Here is a 23,139-nt window from a genome sequence, read left to right as displayed (position 1 = left end):
GTTGTTTTATTTTATCAACAAATAATTCGGCTTTGCTAGCATCCCAGAATATTCTTTGTGTTTCCTTACATGGCCCATTATCTATAACTTGGGTTCATCCCTTTCAGCCTGTTTACGAAGAAAACTAAAGCTCAACGGTGCGTGATCCGAAAATTCAGTAAATGATAAAATCTCAAACTTATTCAAGGTATGTAAATCTTCGCTGCTTAAAAGTAAATGATCAACAGTGCTCTCCTCTTGCTGGGAACAGAAAGTAAAATTACAATTTTCCCTATCTGCTAACATGCGCCCGTTAGCGATTACGCAACTGTGCTAATACATAGATCAATTAGGCGCCTACCTTGTACGTCAGTAATTTTATCTCGACTTTACGAGGTAAAATGTCTGCCCTGTTTACAAATGACAAATGTTGATCAATGTACTTATCGAACTCGAAATAATCAGGTAAATCTGAGGTACGACTATTAAAGTCTCCGGAAACGTAAATTTTACCAAGTTCTTTGTATTTTAAGATATCAGATTCAATTTTATCAAAAAAATCAAATTCTTCTCTATTAATAACATTAGAAGAAGTCGGCGGAATGTATAAATGACAGATAAAAACATCTTCATCAAAAATAAATAATGACCTATCTAATTTTACCCAAATATATCCATACTGACTTTTATCAACAATGGTTATATATCTTTTCATGTAGTGTTTATAATATAATGAAATTCCACCACTTGACCTTCCTCTGTGTGTTTTTTTTTTTTTTTTTTTTTTTTTTTTTTTTTTTTTTGGCTTATTACCTAAGATATGAGTACTTTCAAAGCCCACAATGTCATAGTTAAAGTAATCAGTTTTTGATTTCCATGTTTCATTAAAGAGAACTAGGTCATAAACGTTTAGAAATAACAAAAAAATCACGTCACATACACTCCTTTTCAACCCATTTATGTTCCATGACAAAATGTTTATAGATGACTTTTGTGACACCTCTAAGAAGATTCTGGTTTTTGCTCGACATTATCCACAAATAGTTTCTTCCCTGCAAATCTGACTGATTTGCCGCTCCATAACGGGATATAATGGACGCCGCGCCTCACGGACCGACTGTGGTAGCTGAACTCCTACGCCTCTGCCTGCTGCCAGATCAAACGACACCGAGCGCACGCGCTCACGTTGATGACGGTTATGGAACGTCGTCAGGATAGGACGGGCTTTACTCGCCGTTCTTTCACCCAAACGATGGGCCTTCTAAGTTATAAAAGTGTTAGCGTCATCAATTTTCAACGAATCTCTGCAAAGAGTTTTGACAAGCAACTCAGTTTTCAGCTTTTCCTTCCTCACGCACCCCGTAAAATATCAAATTATTCTGCAGTGACTGCATCTCTAGATTCACAATCTGATCTTCTAACTGTTTTCTCTGTTTAAGCATCTCTGAAAATTGCGTTTGAATAGTTGCACAGTTTGATTGTAAAGTTTTTACTTCTTTGCGTGTTGCCTCTATTTCATTTTTGATGTCATCGTTAGTCTTTGCAAGAAACTCGCACATTTTTCATTATCCAAGACTCACGAGTCCATATTTTTCACCCTCGTTTCGAAATCACACAATTGAGCACTCATCTTATTTACTGTTTTTTCTATCTTATCCACCTTGAGTATTTTTTCCTTGATCACTGTTACATCTTGCATAAGTTCCGATGCCCAACTAGGAGGTGCTAAGGTGATCTTAGACTAGCTGACAAACGATGTAGGGTGTCCTTTGTTATAACGTAGGGCTGGTGAGACCAAATATCTCGTATATAAAAATTTTCTTTGGCTACCTCGCCTGATTCGTGTACCAGTGATTCGTAAATAATTTTAGTTATGAGCTAGATAATTTCAGGGATCAGGCAAATCATTAATGTTTTGGATTCAGTGTTGTTATATTTTCTGGTCCTTTGTGATCATGGAGTCCATTCAACATATGTGTAATAGAGTTCCGCTTAAGCCGGTGCTACGTGGCGTGAGAGGTGTTGCACGTTTCATTACCTCTCGTAAACAGACTCAGAAAATAGAAAAAGTGGAAACTCCACAGGTCGCTCAACACGACAAATACGAAAATGTTGCAGGCTCGGTTTGATTGAGCCTGTTCATGGACGGTAGTGGAAATGCATGCTACCGTCCACGCCCTCTAGCCACGGGTTGAGCAGAACTTAACCGAGCCTGCTATTATTCTTCTTGGTTGCATTCTTTGCTTCGAAAGGATCATTTTGCAGATTTTATACTAACAACCTCCAACTAATGTAAGTCAGCTCAAACTCCTATAGGTTGTAGATACTATACTTGACTGGTCGTTTTGTTGAAGTTCCCGTCAGACAATGTCTTTAAATCTACAACATAGGAGTTCTACAGCCTATGTCTTTTTAATTGAAGCTGCAACTCAATCACATATAGCATTCAACTACCATATAGCTATAACCCCGATGCTTTGGCTGTACTTCGCCAATAACGCTGAACTTCGTCTATAAGCTGAGCTCTCCTACTGTGTCAGTAGATTACCAAACACTGTTTCTGCCTCAGCTTTCCGATGCTCAGCCTATATTCGCTATCGTCTATAGCATTCAACTACCCTTAAGGTAAAACTCCTATGTGCTGGCCCTATAGGTCGAAACCTTGTTGAAATTCTGCAACTCTTCTTTGGTCTATGAGCTTCAAACGTCTTCTTTTTAATAATTTATCCGCCCTGACAGTGTAGTTGCAATACCTTCCTCATCAAGGTACTGGGATAAATTATTAGTTGAATCCTTGTTGTGTCTACATCAGTCTATGTATACATAAATGAATTCTCTGTCATCCATCTACCGATTTATACCTTAGCAGAAGTGAGCTTTGATTGGTGCTATTTATAGAACTTGTTTCTGATTGGTTCAGATTCGAACATAGTATTTTACAATGAGTACTTGCTCTAATAAATAGTTGGTTCTCTTGTACTATTGTATGTAACATAATATGTGATGCTGGGATCCAGCTATCACTGTGATTAACCGATTAACCCAAAACGTTCATAAATGACCCAAATCCTGTGAATTACAGCAATTAAATTAATAATAGCAATGATACAATGAAAAAGGAGACAAGCACTATCTGCGCTTACTTATTACGTTAGCAATATATCATCTATACAAATAAAAAAAGACACTCGTTTTAAAAGAAATATTTCTACAAAAAATACCTCCATATTTAACCATCATTCATATCATTACAACATTATTTTCCATATCTCTACATGTTAAAGACACTGATTCTGGTATGCCTGGTATGTGGCCTATGGAGATGATAAGGTCTGCGTATTGGCGATAAGGGCCAATACACAAGTCAGGACCATTGGTAGACTTGCTTCTGTTTATCATAATAAGCTACTGTATAGCTACTGTGCAGTAAATAAATTGCAGGTGACATTTCTCACCTTTATAGCAAATCAGTTCTCACCTTTATAATGAGTTTAGAAAGCTTGATTGAATTAGGGCTAAATAAACAAAGTGATAAGATACAACAGTGTTTTATCATATTTTTAATAAAGTAAGTTTTTTAACAATTACATCTCATCATTGCTGTTTTTTATTATCAAAAATACAAAAAATGCATTCAGGCACATAGCTTTTAGAAATAATAAATTATTGTGTATTTTGAACAATGATATATCTTTATTGCTGGATTTTATTATACATAAAAGAAAGTTAACATTATTTAGACAACACAAGAGGAATTAAGCATTTTTAATATATAACATCCTTCTGTCTATATACCTTCTTTATCTATTAAAAATGCAACTGAACGCTTCTTTAATTTCTAATAAAATCCAGCAATTATCTTCTTTTTTTTCGTTTTTATTTTGTTACTTTTGATAAAAAGATGATAATCATTGAATAAACAAACTTGTAACTTCTCTTATTAAGTTTTGAATAATTATTTTATAGTGAGAAATGCTTTGCTACAAGAGTTATAATTTAATTGGCCAGGACATTACTCAACATGACTGAGCAATCAAAACTAGTATCTTATCAATTAAAATAATTTTGTGTACATGCTGAACAAAGACTAAAAAAACAACAGCATTTCAATTAATAAAATGCAAAACACAGGAAATAACCAATTTACCTGTAGGCAATAAAATTTATGATTCTCTGACAATAATTAGGCTACATGTCAAGTCTACAGGGGTTTTATGGACCAGACAGGATCTTGTATATTGGGGATTAAAAAGTCTGGTATTTGGGGGGGAGGGGGGGTCACTTATATAGGAGATTTTCTTTGCCTTTAAGGTGCTATAATCTTTATGAAAACGGTACGAAATACATAAAGCATTGTTTCTATACAATTTTACCCAGAAATGCTACCATCCATTGGTACTGAAGGGCTTCGTAGTATTTCTTTTAAAGAAATTTAATGGCTGTCTTTCACTTAAATATTTTATATGTAGATATTGACTCCAAATGTGGAAAATCCTTATCAAATATATTTACTTTCAATAAATGTATGAATTAATTGTGTATCTAGAACTGCATTCGAATTTTAATGTCATGCAGTAACAGTCGATTGTTTAAAAAAACTTCAAGTTTTTAGTGGAAACACACATATATACTGCGTTCAGCCATACATGTATACAGCCTATACTACTTTTAACCAAATGCACAGTACTGTTTAACAGGACAGCGTTGAGGCAATAATGAAAGTCGTCAAATACGGAGACCAATAAAAATCTTTGCAGAGCAACATAAGATTGTCTTCTTTTTTTGCTGCATCCAAAATCCGAATCTAATAGTAGCGAATTAAACAGACACTCATGTGAATCCAGTGAGGTTGTTACTCATAAAAGTCAGGATTGATGTCTCATAAAGACGAAGTAACATGATATTATGTCTCATTACAGCCATTGTCTTAAAGACGTTACGTCAGTTATTCACTTGTTTATGGCATTTGTTAGAGCTACTAATGAGTACCTTATTTGCTAAATTCAAATTGTTATGTCGTTCTACAATTAATTCAGGGTAATATGTCATTCTGATAATGTCTCGGCAAATGCTAATCCCAATACACGCACCTGTTTGCAGAATGTCAACCTTGTTAAACTTTTATCAATAGTGATAAATTACGTCAGGCACAGTGTGTAATTAGGGATTTAGTATTAGCTTGGAATTTTGGATTTCCGGGAGAAATATTGATTTCCGTATGTCCGGGAGATGGACCGAAAATCCGCGAGTCTCACGGACGATTTGGGAGACTTGACATGTATGTACTAAATAGTGTTAATACATATAACCTTGTTAATTTTATGTTTACCATATGTAGTAATTGTTCATGTTTTTGAATATGAAATTTGGGTCTTATATACCTTTAATAACGGCAAGTTGTTATTCCCGCGGTCGTCTGAGGATTTTACTCAAGAGTTCGTGTAAAAACATTCTGGCTTCTGAAAAAAAAAGGTTGACAATCCTGCACTACATCCATTATTTTATATGTTATGTGATATGACGGTTAGAAAACTTTAGAATAGAATGTAGATTATAAATATTAAATTTAATAATTCGAAGAACAGAATCTATTCTAGACATAACAAACGGATGCGTATTAGCCTTAATGGCATCATTAAATAACAGATAAGTCTTTAATGACTTATAGGTATTAAAAGAGAGCTTTTAAACATGTCATTTATTTCTCAATTGTGCGGTCTCTATATTTGTAAAAACCACAGGGAAACCAATAACTTTGAATTATGGAACACGCTTCAAGATTTATCTATAAAATCACACGTTGTAGTTGTTTTCGTGGTTTAGTCTCAGTTGCATGTGACTTTATGCTTTCATAAATAAATCTGTAGGATTTTCGTTTATGTAAGAGTGATAGTAAAAGATAACAAGAGCATCGCATACATGTGCCTGCCTTTGCTCGTCTGCAAGGGCTGGACAATATATAAGAGTTATAGTTCAGATTTTCTAAGTAAAAACAGAGCCATAATTTTAACAAAATACATATCAGAGTTATGGGTCTTGGCCTACATAGTCCCCTAATAATGATAAACAAGTGTGCAAAGCTTTAAACTGTATCTCTTGCAGTTTTTTTTAGAAAAGGTGGACTGGACTTAAACAATAATTTTAACCAAGAAACTCAAATTTTCTAAGTATAAAAAGGGCCGTAATTCTGGCAAAATGCATACCAGAGTTATGAATCTTGGCCTACATAGTCCCCGAATAATGATGGTAAACAAGTGTGCAAAGCTTCAAAGCTGTAGCTTTTACAGTTTTTGAGAAAAGGTGGACCTAAACAATAACTTTTACCAAGAAACTCAAATTTTCTATGTTCAAAAAGGGACATAATTCTAACAAAATGCATATCAGAGTTATGGTTCTTAGCCTACATAGTCTCCTAATGATGGTAAACAAGTGTGCAAAGTTTCAAAGCTGTAGCTCTTACAGTATTTGAGAAAAGGTGGACCTAAACAAAAAATTTAACCAACCCCGACGCTGACATCAAGTAACGACAATACCTCGTAGATCTTTTAAAAAATCAGACAAGCTAAAAGAAAAAAAAAAGAGTACAAATTGCTTTTATGGTATTTGGGTGATTCATCGTCAAATGACTGTAAGCAGCTATTTTAGTCCTCGTGTTAAAATGGTTTGCTTTATGTATGCATGCAATGTTATTCATAGACTTGCTGAATAAGATTTACAATATCTTACAATCAAAAGATTATGTTGTATTAAAAGCTTCATATTTAACTAAGTTCGTAAAGACAAAACACTTTCAAAATAAGAAAATGCTTAAATGTGTAGAGACCCAACGCAGACACATGAAGAACATGAATTTGTCGATTAAACAAATAAATGACGAAACTAAACTTTTTGTGATTACATCATTTAAAAAGAAACAATGTCTTCCGGACTTCTTAAATCATGCCACATTTGACTTGTCTGGCTACCAACTAGATAATCTTTTTATATTTTCATTTAATTTGTTTTAAAATTACCATGTTCCTTTCTAAGCACAATTTCCTCTTAGCTCTGATTACCTATGTTTTGAGGAGGGAGATCTAATATGAAGAAAGCATAGGGTCTGGATACAGAATACATTTCGACGTAAAACAACCCATAGTAAATTGCAAATTCGAGTCACAGAATCAGGTTTAGAAACTGTATAGCAGGATGTTATTCATTCAATACCCAAATAATGCAAATCGCAAAATCAACCCTTATAAGCTATATTCCTTCTTCATAATAGCGTTCTCACATTGTTGTAGCGGTTCTTTAATCTGGATATGTTTGAATAATGAAATATGTAAGAAGATCCGCAACAAAGCAAAAAATAATAGCAGATTCGGTTTGAATGAGTGTGTTCGTGACAGGTAATGAAATGTGCAACACCCCTCACGATCCCTAGCACCAGCTTTAGCGGAACTCTATTATCCAAAGTCCGTAATCGTTCAGAATGAAAGGTAATTTAATCCACACACAAAATCATTAAAACTCTTTTATAAAAAAATATGCGAGAAATCATTTGATTTCTTAAGAGCAACGTGATCTTTTAAATAACAAAAATGGATTTAAGTCAAAGAATGAAATCGCTACAAAGTAGTCACAGAATGAAATCGCGCTCAGAATGTTTGTGCAATATTGTCACAGAATGAAATCGCGCTCACAATGTTTGTACAATATAGTAACAGAATGAAATCGCACTCAGAATGTTTGTACAATATAGTCACAGAATGAAATCGCGCTCAGAATGTTTGCACAAGTCAGTTACTGTCAGAATGAAATCGCACTCAGAATGTTTGTACAATATTGTCACTGAATGAAATCGCGCTCATAATGTTTGTACAATATAGTGAAATCGCACTCAGAATGTTTGTACAATATAGACACAGAATGAAATCGAGCTCAGAATGTTTGTACAAGTCACAGAATAAAATCGCACTCAGAATTTTTGTACAATATAGTCACAGAATGAAATCGCGCTCAAATGTTTGTACAATAGTTACAGAATGAAAATGCGGTCAGACAATATAGTCACAGAATGAAATTGCACTCAGAATGTTTGTACAATATAATGAAGTCTCACTCAGAATGTCTATACAATGTAGTCACAGAATGAAATCGCGCACAGAATGTTTGTACTATGTAGTCACATAATCAAATCGCGCTCAGTATGTTTGTACAATATAGCCACAGAATGAAATCACACTCAGAATGTTTGTACAATATAGTCACGGAATGAAATCGGGCACAGAATGTTGGTATAATGTAGTCACAAACTGAAATCGCACTCAGAATGTTTGTACAAGGTAGTCACAGAATGAAATCGCACTCAAAATTTTTGTACAATATAGTGAAATCACGCTCAGAATGTTTGTACAATGTAGTCACAGAATGAAATCGCACTCAGAATGTTTGCACAATACAGTCACAGAATTAAATCGTGCTAAAAATGTTTGTACAATGTAGTCACAAAATGAAATCGCACTCAGAATGTTTGTACAATGTAGTCACAGAAACTGAAACTAAATAATATGATTAAACGCCTAATTTTATACAATGATATATTCAATGGCGTTGTACATAATAATAATAATGGTTATAATAATAATAATAATAACTGTTATAACAATATTAATAATGACAATAATAATAATAACAGCCTTATTGTAACACACAGTCATGACCGCACCCCCCCCCCCCCCCCCCCCCCCAGGTCATTATACCCCTATTGCGAATACCAGTGCATAAAGCATCACATGGTACGCCCAGACGAGCCGCATATAGAGGTTCATATAGGTGAGATACAGCCACGGACCAAGCCAGCTGCCCTAGGGCACACTGCATTCAAGATGGCGGTCTGATGAATATACATTGTTAATATTAATCTTACGAGGCCTTAAATAGGAGTCTACCCATTGAAGATCTGTATCACAGACGCTATATTGTGCTTTTAGGATATCTAGAAGAATGTCGTGGTCGACAGTGTCAAATGCCGCACTTAAGTCAATCGCAATAAGGGCCGTGACTTCCTTTGTCTTCATACCACTTAGATCATTGACCACCTGATATAGCGCAGATTCACAGGAGTGATATTTCCTATATGCAGACTTGTTCTTAGGCAAAAGACTGTTTTGATTTGCATGTTTGTTTAATCTGTAAAGAACAGCTTTCTCAATAAGTTTTGACAGAAATGATAAATTACTCACTGGACGATAATTGGAAAGCTCTAGTTCAATACCTACTTTTTTAGCAGAGGTCTAACAACTGCTTGTTTGTATTTCACAGGGAAAACACCTTGTTGTAATGAGAGATTCGCCAATTTAGTGATACTAGAGAGAAGTTCATCTTCATGTGATTTCAGAATACGTGTTGGCAAAATATCTAACTCGAAAGACGTAGTAATCAATTCATTGATGAGATTTTTCACTTCATCTAGAGTCAATTCAGTAAATTTGTTTAAATTTTGTATATCCTTTACTTGAGGTTCAAAGTTTTGGTATTCACTTAGGGATTGGCATATTTTTGCGATTTTTGCCATAAAAAAGTCAGCAAATTTTTCGGCCAATGAATTATTAGACTCTGGGTTTTCAGATTTGGTACCAGTTAGCTCAGATACCAATCCATACAGTCTTGTAATCACCTTTAGCTTTCTCTATCTTTTCACTGAGTGTGTTTCTCTTTTGACGTTTGATTTCAAAATTGTATTCATTTCTTACTTGTTTATACGACTCAAACTGATCTGTTTTACCATAACGCCTCCATGTACGCTCGGACTTTCTTACTAACTTGTTCCTTTAGATGTTGCAATTTTTTATTGAACCACGGTTTGGGTGCTCTCTGAATTATAGCTTTTTCTTTTAGGGGAGCGCGCTTATTCAGGACATCCTCTATTTCCGATTCAAACTCTTTCACAAACTTGTCTATATTCTGTTAATCAACGTTTATTGCACTTTGGTCGCTGGAAAATTCTCATTATGACACGCTCCTACTAGTAATAGTCTCTTTTTTAACATCTAAGAGAACCTTAACAACACAGTGATCAGATAAAAATGGTCCAGGCTCACACTTCTCTACATGAACACCATTAAGTGACTCAGTTATGACTAGATCCAAGCTATGTCCTCCTGTATGAGTACTGAAATCAACGTGTTGTTCCAGGCCTATAGCTACTGTTGTCATCGTTTATATACAAGTTGAAATCGCCCATTATAAGTAAATTGTCATAATGTGGTAAAATATTTTCGATGAAATCAAAAAATTCAGCAACGAACTGGTTACCAGTCGACAGAGCCGGGTGTCTACACACACCCACTACGTGTATGGTTAAATTTTTGAAAATGAGTTTCAAAATACCATATTCAAAGCTTCCAACAGTGCCCTTGAATCACAGAATGAAATTGCGCTCAAAATGTTTGTACAATGTAGTCACAGAATGAAATTGCACTCGGAATGTTTGTACAATGTAGTCACAGGATGAAATGGCGCTGAGAATGTTTGAACAATGTTTGTTTGTTTTGGGTTTAACACCGTTTTTCAACAGTATTTCAGAATGAAAACGCGCTCAGAATGTTTGTACAATATAGTAAATTCGCGCTCATGTTTGTACAATATAATGAAATCGTGCTCAGAATGTTTGTACAATGTAGTCACAGAATGAAATCGTGCTCAGAATGTTTGTACAATGTAGTCACAGAATGAAATCGTGCTCAGAATGTTTGTACAATGTAGTCACAGAATGAAATCGCGCTCAGAATTTTTGTACAATATAGTGAAATCGCGCTCAGAATGTTTTTACAATATAGTGAAATCGCACTCAGAATGTGTGTACAATGTAGTCACAGAATGAAATCGCGCTCAGAATGTTTGAACAATGTAGTCACAGAATGAAATCGCGCTCAGAATTTTTGTACAATATTGTGAATTTTCGATCAGAATTTTTGTGCAATTTACTAAAATTGCGCTCAGAATATTTGTACAATGTAGTCACAGAATGAAATCGCGCTCAGAATGTTTGTACAATGTAGTCACAGAATGAAATCGCGCTCAGAATGTTTGTACAAAGTAGTCACAGAATGAAAAACGCTCAGAACGTTTGTATAATGTAGTCACAGAATGAAATCGCACTCAGAATGTTTGTACAATATAGTCACAGAATGAAATGGTGCTCAAGATGTTTGTTAAATGTACAACATCACTTTAGTTCTGGTTGGACTGAAATGGGTAATGTATCCCCATTTAAACAAAACATTGAGAGGACCTTTTAATGATGCTACAGACCAAGTTTGATGACGATCCATCAGCAGTTTATGAGAAGTTGTTTAAAGATTTTCTATGTTAAGCTTCAGTGATTCTTAAAATGGGCTAAGTATCCCCATAGGTATACAATTTGGAGAATACCTTATATAATTATGCTAAAAAGAAATAACTAGTGATTCATGAAAACTTGCTTATGGTTTATTTCGTCTCTTTTTAGCTCGACTATTGGAAGAATAGGGGAGCTATCCTACTCGCCCCGGCGTCGGCGTGAGCATGAGCGTCACACAAATGTTAATGTTTGCGTACCACCCCAAATATTTTCAAAGTCCATTGAGATATTGCTTTCATATTTTGCATACTTGTTTACCATCATGACCTCAGTCTGTAATAAGGAGGAGGCAACTCTATCAAGCATTTTGACTGAATTATGGCCCCTTTTCGACTTAGAATATGCTTATTGTAATGTTAAAGTTTGCACACCACCCCAAATATTTTCAAAGTCCATTGAGATATTGCTTTCATATTTTACATACTTGTTAACCATCATGACCCCAGTCTGTAAAAAGGAGGTGGCAACTCTATCAAGCATTTTGACTGAATTATGGCCCCTTTTCGACTTAGAATATGCTTATTGTAATGTTAAAGTTTTACTCATAGCTCATTACTATCAAGCACTGAGAATAGTCGAGCACGCTGTCCACTGACAGCTCTTGTTTTTAGCTCTTGTAGCCCCTAAAAGGGTTCAAGTGCCCCTTTTGAGCAAAAGTGAAACAAGAGATCACAGAGTGATCTTGGCGCCCACCAATGTGCCATTTTTGAGTGTTCCAAATTTCAAGACTTACTGACTAGCTCAAGGTCAAATTTCATTTCCGTACACAACACTGTGCATGTGGTCCAAATTAGAAAGCTGTAGCTTGAGAAATGTGAAAGTAGGTCACTAGATCAATTTCAAGGACAAAGTTCTTTGTACACAAAACTATGCATGTGCATCAAGTCTGAAGGCTGTAGTTTGAGAAATTTGAAAGTAGGACACTAGGTCAATATTAAGGTCAAAGTTTATTTCGGTACACAAACTATGCAAGTGGTCCAAATTTAAAGGCTGTAGCTTGAGAAATGTGAAAGTAGGTCACTAGGTAAAAATCAAGGTCAAATTTCACTTCAGAACACAAATCTATGCATGTGGTCCAAATTTGAAGCCTGTACCTTCAAAAATGTGAAAGAAGACCACTAGGTCAATGTCAAGGTCAAAGTTTATTTCGGTACACAATCCTATGCGTATGGTCTAAATTTGAAGCCTGTACCTTCAAAAATGTGAAAGTAGGTCATTAGGTCAATGTCAAAGTTTGTTTCAGTGCACAAAACTATCTATGTGGTCCAAATTTGAAGGTTGTAGCTACAGAAATGTGAAAGGTTCATCTTGCCACTCAAAACCATACATGTGGTCCAAATTTGAATGTTGTAATTTATTGACAAGAAGTTTTTAAAAGCTTTTCCCTATATAAGTCTATATGAACCATGTGACATGCGGGGCCATATTTGACCCTAGGGGGATAATTTTAACAAACTTGGTAGAGAACCACTAGATGATGCTACATTACAAATATCAAAGCCCTAGGCTTTGTGGTTTGGACAAGAAAATTTTCAAAGTTTTTCCCCATATAAGTCTATGTAAACCATGTGACCCCCGGCGCGGTGCCATATTAGACCCCAAGGAAATAATTTGAATCATCTTGGTAGAGGACCACTAGATGATGCTTCATACCAAATATGAAAGCCCTAGGCTCTGTGGTTTTGGACAAGAAGATTTTCGAAGTTTTTTCCTATATAAATCTATGTAAATTATAGAAATAAACAAAGGGCCATAACTTACTAAAAAATTGTTGAACCAGTCTGATTATCAGGGGGACACAACTAGGGTACCAATACATCATTCTGACAAAGTTTGGTCAAAATCCCCCTGGTAGTTTCTGAGGAGATGCGATAACGAGAAATTGTTAACGGACGGAAGGACGGGTGGACAGACGGACGGACAGAAGAACGACGGACCAGGGATGCAGAGTAATTTGAATAGCCCACCATCTGATGATGGTGGGCTAAAAAATATTATAACAATGCCACAGACAAAATTTGAAAAAGATCCATCGCGCTTAATGAGGAATCTTTAATTAAAGTTTTTTTTTAGCTCTAACAACCCCTAAAAGGGGCCATTTGAATATACTTGGAAGACGAACATATAATGATGCAACACGCCAAGTTTGATGAAAATCCGCCGGGTAGTTCACAAGAAGAAGTCATTTAGAAGATTTTCCATTGATAGGGTCCTAGCTCCCAGTTTCAACAAATTCTGGAGACATCCTTATAAAGATGCTAAAACCCAAGTTTGATAAAGACACATCGAGTTGTTAAAGAGAAGAAATCTTTAAAGGACTGCATTAAATCCATTCAGTAATAACACTACCTTTGTCTATTGCTATGGAAACATGTTTATCAGATAACTGTTAATGATTTTGCAAAATCTGCAACATATAGATGGCTATACATTTTAAATGGAAAATTTATGTTAAAGCAACAACGCAAATTCCAGTTCTTCACTGATACATTTATTAAGCTATGTACAGAAAGATGAGACATAACAATATTAAAACAAGAGGACCATGATGGTCCTGAATCGCTCACCTCTTCCCACATGATCCAGTTTTGAGTATGACGTCGTTTTTTCTATTATTTGACATACTGACCTAGTTTTTGAGCTCATGTGACCCAGTTTTGAACTTGACCTAGATATTATCAAGATAAAAATTCTGACCAATTTTCATGAAGATCCATTGAAAAATATGGTCTCTAGAGAGGTCACAAGGTTTTTCTATTATTTGACCTATTGACCTAGTTTTTTAAGGCACGTGACCCAGTTTCAAACTTGACCTAGATATCATCAAGATGAACATTCTGACCAATTTTCATGAAGATCCATTCAAGGGTATGGCCTCTAGAGAGGTCACAAGGTTTTTCTATTTCAAGACCTACTGACCTAGTTTTTGATCGCAGTTGACCCAGTTTCAAACTTGACCTAGATATCATCAAGATAAACATTCAGACCAACTTTCATACAGATCCCATGAAAAATATGGCCTCTAGAAAGGTCACAACGTTTTTTCATTATTTGACCTACTGACCTACTTTTTGATGGCACGTGACCCACTTTCGAACTTGACCGAGATATCATCAAGGTGAACATTCTGACCAATATTTATGGAGATCCATTCACAAGTATGGCCTCTAGAGAGGTCACAAGGTTTTTCTATTTTTAGACCTACTGACCTAGTTTTTGACCGCACATGACCCTGTTTCGAACTTGATCTAGATATCATCAAGATGAACATTCAGACCAACTTTCATACAGATCACATGGAAAATATGGCCTCTAGTTAGGTCACAAGGTTTTTCTATTATTTGACCTACTGACCTAGTTTTTGACGGCACGTGACCCAATTTCGAACTTGACTTAGATATCATCAAGGTGAACATTCTGACAAATTTTCATGAAGATTTCATGAAATACATGGCCTCTAGAGAGGTCACAAGATTTTTCTATTTTTAGACCTACTGACCTAGTTTTTGACCACACGTGACCAAGTTTCGAATTTGACCTTGATATCATCAAAATGAACATTCAGACCAACTTTCATACAGATCCCATGAAAAATATGGCCTTTAGAGAGGTCACAAGGTTTTTCTATTATTTGACCTACTGACCTAGTTTTGATGGCACGTGACCCAGTTCAACTGACCTAGATTATCAGATACATTCAGACACTTATACAGATCCTGAAAATATGCCTTAGAGAGTCACAAGTTTCATATGACTATGACCATTTTTGATCACGTGACCAGTGAACTGACCAGATATCATCAGTGAACTCTGACAATTTTCATGAAGATCTTATGAAATATATGGCCTCTAGAAAGGTCACAAGGTTTTTCTATTTTTAGACCTACTGGCCTAGTTTTTGATGGCACGTGACCCAGTTTCAAACTTGACCTAGATATCATCAAGATGAACATTCAGACCAACTTTCATACAGATCCCATGAAAAATATGGCCTTTAGAGAGGTCACAAGGTTTTTCTATTATTTGACCTACTGACCTAGTTTTTGAGGGCACGTGACCCAGTTTCGAACTTGACCTAGATATCATCAAGGTGAACGTTCTGACCAACTTTCATGAAGATCTTGTGAAATATATGGCCTCTAGAGAGGTCACAAGGTTTTTCTATTTTTAGACCTACTGACCTAGTTTTTGACCGCATGTGACCCAGTTTCGAATCTGACCTAGATATCATCAAGATGAACATTCTGACCAATTTTCATGAAGATCCATTGAAAATTATGGCCTCTAGAGAGGTCACAAGGTTTTTCTATTTTTAGACCTACTGACCTAGTTTTTGACGGCACGTGACCCAATTTCGAACTTGACCTAGATATCATCAAGTTGAACATTCTGACCAACTTTCATAAAGATCCCATGAAAAATGTGACCTCTAGAGTGGTCACAAGCAAAAGTTTACGGACGCACGCATGGACTGACGGACGGACGACGGACGACGGACACCGTGCGATCACAAAAGCTCACCTTGTCACTTTGTGACAGGTGAGCTAAAAATACTGAATCTGCAAGTAAATACTAGTACACTAAATTCAAATAATTTTCAGGATCATCATATTGAAAACATTCACTTGCAGTATGTCCCTATGTTCCAGTGTTTACATAAAAGACAAGACAAACTCTTTATAGGCATTAAAAAAATAAGTGTAGAAACAACATAAATATATCTTACTGCCATATCTGCACGTAAGCTGCCCTGGCTCAAAAATACAGAGTACAACTTTGCCATCTCCTTAATTACATAAAATACTGCAGTACATTTTGTCTGACCCTAATTCAAGTTTACAGGTCAATATCTTTGTGTCTAATAGCTTTTTTCACAGCATTTGTTAGGTTTAACATCACACCAACACAATTATAGGTCATACGACACTTTCCGGTTTTTGATGTGATCCTGGTTCACAGCATTAGAGTTAAAATGCTAAAGACTTTAGATAAATAGTGTCCCTGAACTTGTCTTCCAGAATTTACAAACGATACTGTATTTGATGAAGGCAACAAAAGACACGTTTATTTTCAGTCAAATCATCATAGAGAAATAGGCCTTGAATGGAACTGAGCTCTCAATCTTCAGGTATGTAATCTTATACTTTCCCAAATCAGATATACTGACTGCCCTAGAGTATCATAACTTTATCTTAACATTCATGGTACCTTTTTGCCAGATTTCAAATAACACAGACACTTAATGTATTATGGTTACATGTTTTAATGCCGGAGGAAAACAGAAGGTGCCACTCCCTGCTTTATTTCAGGGCATCTGGGTATACCACTGACCTTCAGCAAACCAGATGGATGGTTTTCTCACATAACAACCCAAGCAAGATATTTATGTAAAATATTAATGTCTATGTTGAAAGGAAAATATCAAGGCTCCAGGCCTGTAGTAACCTAAATACAAAACTAAGATAACATAATATTCAAAGCAATAATTTTGTCTTTGCCACACTTAAACATTCTGTGGAAAAACTGTCAAAAAGGGAGACATGATGCATGACTTTGCAGTATAAACATAAAATGAAGAATTAAACCAAATAAAAATGATTCTGATTAAAGGTAAAAGCAAGAAAATGATCTAATTAAATCTGCACGCAGTAGCAGATTGGACAAAATACTTTATGAAGGCAAAAAAATTACTATACACATCTACTTCCAGTAATCTGTATTGTCTGATACATAATAAAAAATACTATCCAGCTTCACTCACTCGAACTAGTGGGGACAAAATCTGTTTGAGCCATTCCAGTTTATGGTCAAAACTTACCGGACGAACATGTGTATCTGTGACAGCTAATCATGTTAAGAATATCAAGGAATATACAAATGTACTTCATTATATATTCTAATTCAAAACACACTTGATTGCAATATTTTTGTAAGTACTTCATCATATATTCTAATTAAAAACACACTGATTGCAATATTTTTGTAAGATGTGAAAAAGTCATATATTTAGTTCTTGAAGTAATATGCACTAGTCAAAAAATAAATCATGTTAAGAGTACACAGTTTCAACATCATGAATATCTAAAGTCACAGGTGTACATGTTGAATTTATCTAAAAAGGTCAATTGTAGATTTATTTTTTAAATGAACTAAATGAGCTTTTGCTTTCATTAAATAACTATGTATGTATTACTAAGTAAATTGCTCATTACAGTGACATGTCAATACATAAAATGTAAATAATTCAACTGATAGTAAGTAATTTTTAAGTTGTAAAAACATCAAGTCAAGCAAATATCAACTTGCATCTTTTGTTGTCTGAGCAAAAAGGTGTTATCTATACTATAATATAACCAACAGGTACACGAGTGAGTTTCAAGAGTTCCCACCTTTCTTCACTTATTACATAGTGATTCTGCCTGCACTGGATATTCAAGTGAAGGGAGGTGTTCCAGCAACCTCAGCTCAAGCAAACAAAGTTACACAGCAATTAAATCTTACATATTTATCAATTTGTTTGCTTTTCATCTGTTTATTACAAGCAAATCTATGACCGTAAATGACAATCAAGAACAAAACTGTTACATTTCTTCAATATTTCAAAGTAGCGAGCCTCGTAGTATACATCAAAACATCAAGTGTCAAAAAGCAGATAAAATATACGTATTGTAAATGTAGAAAGAAAGTGTTGTTTTTGGAAGAGTAAACCTGTGAAACAAAAACATATAAGGTACCGTATAGCGGGTTATTTCTGCGGGCGGGAAAATTCTGCGTTTCTGCGGTATCTCGGTATAATCGCAAAAATATTTCCAGCAGAATATTTACCCAGCAAAAATTTAAACCGCAGAAAAAACCTGCATTTTTTCACCAACGTGTTTCACGCTTCGTTACCCTAGGCAATCCGAAGCTCACAATGGCACGGTCTAATTATCTGACATTACCACCGTAATCTATCAATTACCGATAATGGTATAATTGAGTGTGATGGTCAATCAAAGTTCTAACTGTTAATCCAACAGAAAGCATTTTTTTTTTCTCATGTTATTACAGTTTGCTTACATATATTGTTTTCAATTCACATGTTATAATAGCTTTCACTGTATTAATTAAATACAAACTTACTTTACAGCAGTTAACGTTTATTTAGTTTATTGTTTTTCACGAACTAGTCATTCTCACGGCCACGCATCATGCGGGGAATTACCTCCTCCTTGGCATCGAAAATGCTGAAATCTCTCTTCCTTTCATGTGAAAACGCAGAAATTTATGTTCCTTTTATGTAAAAATGCAGAAATAAAACACGCAGAAATTTATTCCATAATTTTTGGAACCAAAACGCAGAATTTTTTGACCGCAGAAATAACCCGCTATACGGTAAGACATGTACGAGGGTCATTCTATAAATATGTAGACTGATGCCGTAACTTAAAAGCTAGCCAATACAGACATCTAAGTATTATCATTTTGAAACAAGTGTCTCTGCTACCTATGTACCAAATCTGAAATTAACACATGGTCATTTGTTTAAGGAGTATGCTGTGGGGCCCAGGTCAGACATATCTTTATAACATCAACTTTGTTTACAAATTCTTTTGTAATTAATTGAATAATATTTTTAAATTTATAGAAAATATGCTGAACAATGTCTGTGATTGTGTGTGTGTGTGTGCGTGCGTGCGTGTTTGTTTAATGTCTTTTTCAACAATTTTTCAGCCATATAAACAACAGTTGAATGTCTGTGATTAAAACTCAAGTGTATCATATGAAGAATAAGAATAATCATTTTCAACAAAATAACACTTTCGGTAAACATAAAATATATATTTAACTGAAACATGTAGGATTTCTTTGGTCTTTCATTTCACTGGAAATCATAAAAAAAAAAATCTATTTATGGTGTATTATGCCTTATCAAAATTAATCCTAATTGATGACTAAACTATCTTTTAAGATAGGTCAATTAAAACTTGTTTTCTACAGTATGCAAAAGTTTCTGTCAGTGTTTTCCCAAATTCTTTTACTATTTAATGTTTTGCTCAGATGGGAGAAAATTGTAGCACCAGTCTACGTATTTATTGAACTAACCTTGTATAGTATTTCAGTCATGTAAAACGCGAATATGTTAGGATATTCGGATACAGAAGTTTGCTTAATTTAAGACTTTTTATTCAAAAAAATACAATTCCTTCTGACACATAACAGGTCAACTTTTCAAAGTAAACAAGCATTATTCATTCATTGATCATAACACTTACATACTATGTTAGATCAACTACTACATTGTTGCACAAACAATTTACTTCTGTTGCAATACCTTTACATTTTACAGTTTCAAACAAGCCAACCCCTCATGAAATTCAGTGAATATTACCACTTTCTACATTCTATGAAAGAACTTACAAGACAAACTTTCACCAAATATCACACATTCATCTTGTACAGTACACCTATACCAGGATCACAGGAAGTCTTTGGGTGAAACATTTGGACTCTTCAAATTGTCACTTGCATATCAGTTAAAATATATGGCTGTTCCCAATAGGAGCAAATTTTTTAAACACCCTTTACAATATATCAAGAATCATATCCATTGTTTAGAGTTAACTGTATAGTGCAACTAAAGCATCACTCAACACCATCAATAACAGACTTTTTAAAACCAATTTGTTCACATTTTTCCGTAAAAATCAAGTCCTCCTTAAAAAGAGAACAGCATTTGCGTAAAACTGACTTTTGGTATTAACTGAACGATGTATGAATATTTGAAAAATATCCCTGTGAAGTAAAAACAAAGAGGGCCAAGATGGCTCTAGGTCACTCACCTGAGTAACACACCGTAACAGTGTAAACATGTTTTACCTAGTGATTTCATGGAGACAAATATTCTGACCAATTTTCATCAAGATTGGACCAAAAATGTGGCCTCTTGAGTGTATACAAGCATTTTCTTTGACTTGACCTAGTGACCTAATTTTTTACCCATAATGACCCAGATTCGAACATGTCCAAGATTTCATGAAAACAAACTATCTGAGTGAGTGAGTGAGTTGGGTTTTACGGCAAATCGACACAAAATGACAAACTATCTGACAAAGTTTCAGGAAGATTGGAGCAAAGAAGTGGCCTCTAAGAGTGTATAAAAGCTTTTCCTTTGATTTGACCAAGTGACCTAGTATTTGACCACACGTGACCCAGATTTGAAATCTTCCAAGACTTTATGATAACAAACATTCTGACCAAGTTTTATGAAGATAGAATCAGAAATGTGCCCACTAGAGTGTAAACAAGCTTATTCTTTGATTTGACCTGGTGACCTAGTTTTTGACCCCATGTGACCAAGATGAAATTCATCGGAGACTTCATGCAGTCAAACATTCTGACAAAGTTTTATGCACTTCAAATGAAAAATGCAGCCCCTATTGCATACACAAGGTTTTTCTTTTATTTTAACAGGTGTCCGAGTTTTAAACCCCAGAGGACCCAGATTCAACATTGGGCTACAGATAATCGAGATAAGCATTTTGACCAAGTTTCATGAACATATGGTCATAAACGTGGCCTCTAGAGTGTTACCAAGATTTTCCTTTGATCTGGCCTAGTGGCCTACTTTTTGACCCCATATGTCCCAGTTTCGAAATTGACCTAGAGGTCATCAAGACATACATTCTGACCAATTCTCATGAGTTTCAAACTTAAATTGTGGTCTCTAGAATGTCAACAAGATTTTCCTTTGATCTGGCCTACTGACCTAGTTTTTGACCCCACATGACCCAGTTTCGCACTTGACCTAGAGATCATCAAGGCAAACATTCTGACCAAGTTTAATAAAAATTGAGTCACAATTGTGGCCTCTAGAATGTTCACAAGCTTTTCCTTTGGTTTGACCTGGTGTCCTAGTTTCTGACCCCACATGACTCAATTTCGAACTTGACCTAGAGATCATCAAGACAAACATTCTGACCAAGATTCATAAAGTTTGAGGCAAATGTTGACGGACAACGCACGACGCATGCCAGACAATGACCAGTCACAATACCTCACCTTGAGCATTTCATGCTCAGGTGAGCTAAAAACAATGTTTCAAGAGAAGTAAAATACATCAACGTTTTAATTTCTTCATTTATTTTCTCGATCCTGGGTATGAGTTTACCAATCTCACTTAAGATAGTTCTGCAAGTTTGATAAACCGGAAGTGATGGCGTTACGTCATTTATCCAGAAAATATAAAATTAAGCTTGGATTCGGCATACGGAAATGAAAATCATTTTATGAATTAATGGCAACCTGTGAGTAAATTTATTACAACGGCACTATTAATATCTTTCTTAAGTTAAACTAAATATTCAAAATAATGTGTCAAAATTAGCATGAAATGTGTGGTTCACTTTAATCATGGTCGAATATCTCAAACATAAGCACACAGACCTATACATTTTATTCCACCAAATTATAGGCCATATGTTTATTTACAACTGTGAGGAGTTTCATGAGGCTCAAAATTTTCAAACCAGTCTAGCAAAAAATCAAGCACACAACCCTACCTTTTTTAATTGCTGAATTTTCTAAGTATGTTCTGAAGTTTTGAAAAAAAAAACAGAGTTTAATCAAATTCATTGTCAAAAAAATTCTATCTGAACGTGCAGAACTACCTTAATCAAGTAGCTTTAAAACCTAGAGGATTACCACCTGAAGAAGTTTTGTTGAAACTTAAAACTTTTAAATACTGAATTAATCAGTGTAAGAAATTTCTAGTCCAGACTTGCAGCTCTGATTAAGCTTCAGGTGGAGAACATTTGCTGAACTAATGAAAGGGATGAAACTCAGTTTTTCCTTTCAGCTTTTATTCCAGGGCTTATTGATATATCTGTCAATCTTGTAACTTTTTCCTAGAATACAAGATATGTTCAGGTTTTTTAAGAGAACTCCATTAAAACACTTTAACAATTCAGTGGACATAAGTAAGAAAATCCTCTTACGGCAACTTAATAAAACAAAATAAGAAATAAAAACATGTTTAGCCTTTTTCTGAGTACGCTACACAAGAAAAATAACAATGAAATATTTACAATGATGTCTTATAATAAACATGTTATACTTTTCTCTATTAAGACATTATGCTGCTAAAAGCTTGGAATACTTTCTGTTTCAAAAATGATCAATGGCAATTCAAAGCAAGTGCCTGTCTACAAATCTTACTGATTTATGGAAACCTCTTACTGTGTATTTTTCAGGTCCAAGGTAAAATCCTAAAGAGGTTATCAGCACTTCTAACTGCATATTTTTCTGGTTGCTGTTAATGCTAAAATCAAATCATAAATTATTCCTTAAAATGATATGCAAAAAGGCATTATCTGGCCATATGCCAACCTACGCTGCTCTATCAATAGTGGGTTCTACTTCAGGTAAAAAGATGGCAAAGTTCAAAAGTTAGAACTACTATTATGAAGTTTTCAACATGTCTGCTTTAGTAACAAAAAAGAACATTGACAAAGAAAGGATATTCATAAAACATAATAAAATGACTTTACAAATGGATGCAAATATCCTTTCCCAAAATTAAGATTTACATAATTATTAAAAGATAACTTCATAGCATTTTAGAGGGTACTATATTTTTGTTTCATTTAGTTTGCATTTCTTAACCAGGTAATCAAACAAGAGTTGTCTGTAAGACAGCACGCTCGACTTTTCTCAGTGCTTGACTCCGAACTAGAGCTTTGCCAGTAAAAGGGGCATAAATCTGTCAAAATTCTAATTAGAGTTATGGGGATTGTTTC

The sequence above is a fragment of the Mercenaria mercenaria genome, chromosome 3 (assembly GCF_021730395.1).
Source record: "Mercenaria mercenaria strain notata chromosome 3, MADL_Memer_1, whole genome shotgun sequence".
Taxonomy (NCBI): domain Eukaryota; kingdom Metazoa; phylum Mollusca; class Bivalvia; order Venerida; family Veneridae; genus Mercenaria; species Mercenaria mercenaria.
Note: the sequence above shows the minus strand (reverse complement) of the source record.